Raw genomic sequence first — 4,748 nt, 5'->3', positions numbered from 1 at the left:
AAGCAGAAATTTTTGTCCTGACGAAAACAATTCTTATTTTTTACCAGTGATAAAATGTTAATTCTTTTTGCAGAAGATTAATATACAAATTGCTCAGCTCGTCCTATTTTTTCAGAATTTTTGGATCTGCATTACTATTAAACAATCAAACAATTTTCAATAACTGACCGCGCTTCACCAGGAGAGGAGTACTGGAACTACCATTCCCACGTCCCATAAAATCAAGGACACTTGGTCGCAAACTAAGGCAACTCCACGACCTTGACCTCACAGTCTGGCACGACGGCGACCTGGTGCCAGACGCCGCCCACCAACAGCAGCTCCTGCCTGCACGGCGACCTCGCCGCCCTGCACCGCTCCGTCGCCTCCCTGCACGATCGCCGTCGCCGATTTTTGCCGCTCATAGTGTGGCATCCGTCCTGCGAGATCCCCGGTGCCCAGGAGATAGATCCTACCCAGGGACCAGCTGTGTCGCCGCGCACGCGCCCCGGCCTACACCCGCGCCTGCTGCGTCCCCTGAACCAGCCGGCCACATGCAGCTATGATTCTTCCTTCCACTTCTTCAGGTTCGACTTCTTCCTAGCATGGCGGCGGCTTAGGGGCCTGGATTTGGCCATAGTCTGGAGGGACGCCATAGATTGGATTTCGAAGGTGAGCCACCGCATCTTGATTTGATTCAAAACGTTCCTCTCTAGCATGGTACTGATACGTGATGGGCCTTTTTAATCAATTTCATTAGTGGTTTTCTCATCGGATTTCTGCTTGATGATACCGTCCTGATGTATGGTGCCGTGATAGCTGATTAAATCTGCAAATTCATTGCCGTTGACTGCGGGCTTGTCTGTCAACTACCTTGATAGGTTCCTCTCCGTCTATCCCCTTCTTGGAAGTCTATCATCTGAGTAGATAAATCATGTACGGTGCCATGCTTGCCCCTTTATTCCTGGAGTATTTGCAGCTGGTGAGTCTATTTCTTTTTGTTTTTTGATTCACAGCTACTGGCATGAATTGGCCCTTGCATATGGTCCTAGCGCTGACAATAATTTGAACCTGTCAATTGGGGACAGATATGCCCATCACCAGTGCACCTTTTATTCAGTTTGAGGAGAAATAAGTAGTCAATTGGCTGACTAAATATGTTTCCTGTGAGCTATACAATTAAGCTGATTTAATTCGTGGCCTAACAATACTTTTGTTAATAGTTGACAACTAAAAGAGGATCTACTTTTGCTAATGATGGGCAAATAAAAGAGGATCCACGCTCTCACGAGTTTACATTGTACAAAATTATTCTTTGCTAACAATAATTTTGCTAGGTTACTCTCTCTGCATCTCAGTGTTATTAGTCCAAATATTCCGATTCCAAAGGATGTCTTCAAACATGAGATCTTTTAATAAATTATAACCAACATATCTCTTTAATTTTGGTTCTGACTAGAATGATGAAATTCAATTTTGTACTACTACAGATTAGTTTAATCATCTTCACCAACAGTATATATTGCAGAGAATTATTTTGGTTTAGTTTTTAGCATGTAGATATGACATGGTAAGCCTCCTGTGAAGGAGGGGATTAGTCAAATAGAAACTGTTCTATTTGATATACAATGTAATTTGGAAATTTGTGGCGGAAGACTCCTAAACTAACATCTGGCATTTTGTTTGAATTTCTCTTGATTGTGTTACTTATGTGCAATCACCATACTTGACATGGGTCCCTAATTTTGTCACTTCCCTTGATGAGTCTTTTGTCAGCATCTCGACGCAGAGGTACAACTTCTAGCAGATCTTCTTCATGTTTTACGTTGTTTGTTGGTACTTTTTGCTGCAATGTGGAGGTACAGAATCTAGCTGATATATCTTCATGCTTTACCTTGTTTACCACTGTCCCAGTGTGGGGGGTACAGATTCTAGCTGATATACCTTCATGTTTTACCTTGTTTACCAATGTCCTAGATTTTAGTTTCCTCTTTGCTTTGAATTAGATAGAAGATGAGACGTGCTTTGTTGTACTTTCCTCTTACTTTGCCTGAGTAGGACATTTATTTGAAATACTAAATTGTGGTGTCGCTACCCCTACGCATCATGGCGTTGCAGCGCCCTCGGCTCAAGGGAATCATCTCCAAGCCTACCATACTCGAATCATGGAAGTGCGCAAACTAGAGCGCATCATGGTGTCGCTGGCCACCCGATCTCTACAACCACAACAAAAGGCTACAAGATTGACCAGGCCGGTGTCTTGACCTCTGAATCACATCGCTGTGCCGGCGCCTTGATCTCGCATGAGGACGTCTAAAACCCGAGGGCCAACCTCGCTCGAGCGTCGCCGGTCAGCACTCATCTGCACAGGAGCAAATGGTTGGATATATGTGCCTCCTCCGTCTCTTATTCCCTGAAACGTAATTTGATGAGTAGAGATTCTAATCGTTGATGTCACACTGGCGTAGGATTAAACTGCATAGGTTAGATTGACATTTTGCCGTGTGTTTAATTACTACATGCGCTGCACACTGGTCCATGTATTTATTCTGTTGGTGAAAAGTTGACTATCGAGTTTCGTCATACGTGAGTTGTAGAAATTTCCAGTTACTTTTCTATTCCTACCATCCATCTCTGAACCGTTGTGATGGAGATTGTAATACTGTGTTTAAAATATGTCAGTCCATATGTGAGATCTTCTTTTCAAGATGGCAACCATGATATAAGTTAGTCATCTATACTTTACAAGCATATCAGATATGTGTAATTAATGTGTTTGCATTAGAGCTTTCATAGGGAAATTGCATAAGATCTTATAAAACCATCTTGTCACACACATTTTTCTGAATGGCAGCTGCAAGTGCCAGGTAGCAGCTTGCACTAGGTTGATGTGAATTTTTACTCTTCTTGTGCACTGGTACTGAAACTTGGCAGTTCACAAGGATTGGCACCACGGACTGAAGAATCGTCCCAACCATCATGGACACACCAGGGGCAGGGGCTGCATGCTGCCAAGGCTGAGGTGGCTGCCACGAAGACTGGCTCGATGTAATGACCGAGGAGGCGCAGGCCGCAGGGTGTGCTCTTCTAATTAGTATTATGATTTGCATATGTAACAATGCTACTCTGAATGGATTTGCTAACTATATATATGGTATGTGTGTTTTGGAATCTTGGTAGTGGTTCAGTAGTGGTCCAGTCGTAATATCTTACAAGTACGCTGCTAATCAAAAATTTCTTGATCAAGTTTATTATTATTTCCATTGCACTATACTTTACTTCCATGGTATCAAGTTCTTCAAATGCATGTTCTGGTACAATATTTGTTTTTTTAGATGCAGCCTTTTTTGTTAATAAATCTATAGTTCAATTTGCATTCAAAATCTAAGAATTATGGACTTGTGTTGATAGTTGCAGTTACACAGTGATGGATTGTGTTTACTTTTTGTTTATGGAAACACAGAAGACGATTATTCTGTTTGCAAGACGGGTATCCTAAATTCCAATTCAAACATTACTGATGATAATAGCAATGTCCTACGCCAAATTGTGATTCGGGCGAGCCTAGCTTAGCTTGAAACCACGAGAGATTATGTGGTGCACGGGTGACAGAGGGTCCACCTGATATTTTGTCGTGCCCACGGACAACAATGGCATGGATAGTGAGGTCATTGCTGGACATGATTGACCTATTTGTAATCTGTTGGGTAGTCCTATTTGGTGGATTGTGCCTAGCTATAGTATGTTGCAAACAGATGTAACCTCATTAATTTTCACATTTCATGCCTCTTCAGTATATCCGATCTCTCTCTACGAGGAGCCTATAGTTTGTAATGTTATATTTCTTTTGTGAAACCTCCACAAACTGTCTATGAACCATATCTGCAGGAGATGTTCCCACATGTATTTATTCATTTTTGAAAGGAATGTTAGAATTATTATGTTCAACTATAATTTAAAATTTACATTCCTTTGGGTATGGTCAACTTTATATTTGTTGGTGGACACGTGCATTGCACGTGCATGGTTACTAGTTTCAGAAGTATTCGAACAATTCAGATTGCTACAGACTGTTCTGTTTTTGACATATTCTGTTTTCTTTGCGTTGTGTGCTTGTTTGATGGCTCTATGGTTTTCTTTGATGAGTTTTTGCCATAGAAAAGTTAGAATACAGTAGATATAATGCAAGAACAAAATATGAATAGGTAGAAACAATACTTATAGTAGTGATTTGCTTTCTTATACTAACGGATCTCACGAAGGTTTTGTTAAGTTTTGTGTGATTGAAGTTTTCAAGTTTTGGGTTATCTTATGATGGATGAAGGAATAAGGAGTAAGAAGAGCCTAAGCTTGGGGATGCCCCGGCGTTCCAAGCTATTATCCAAAAGAGATCAAGCAACTAAGCTTAGGGTGCCCCGAGTGGCATCCCCTCTTTCTTCTAACGACCATCGGTATTTTACTTGAAGCTATATTTTTATTCGTCACATACTATGTGTTTTGCTTGGAGCGTCTTGTATGATATGAGTCTTTGCTTGCTTTATTTTGTGTTTTAAGTCTTGATTCCTTGCTGGACACACCTATTTGAGAGAGCCAAAATTATGTCACGACTTGTTAGAATTGCTCTCTATGCTTCACTTAAATATTTATGAGCTATGGACTTGCTCTAGTGCTTCACTTATATCTTTTTGAGCACGGTGTGCTTAGTTATTTTTGAAGAAATGCTCTCTTTCTTCACTTAGATTTATTTGAGAGTTAGTAAAATTCAAGAA

At 41.0% G+C, this 4,748-nt stretch overlaps 1 long non-coding RNA gene across 1 annotated transcript; it reads left to right on the top strand.

Annotated features, from left to right (window-relative positions):
* The first annotated feature begins 244 nt into the window (after positions 1 to 244).
* On the top strand, positions 245 to 3,236 carry LOC109754980 (uncharacterized). The gene is made up of 4 exons (XR_012202494.1): positions 245 to 651; positions 861 to 1,838; positions 2,098 to 2,358; positions 2,914 to 3,236. It is a non-coding gene; the product is annotated as an uncharacterized lncRNA (long non-coding RNA).
* The last annotated feature ends 1,512 nt before the right edge of the window (positions 3,237 to 4,748 follow it).

The sequence above is a fragment of the Aegilops tauschii genome, chromosome 2 (genome assembly GCF_002575655.3).
Source record: "Aegilops tauschii subsp. strangulata cultivar AL8/78 chromosome 2, Aet v6.0, whole genome shotgun sequence".
Lineage (NCBI taxonomy): Eukaryota > Viridiplantae > Streptophyta > Magnoliopsida > Poales > Poaceae > Aegilops > Aegilops tauschii.
This window is presented reverse-complemented; position numbering and strand designations above follow the sequence as displayed.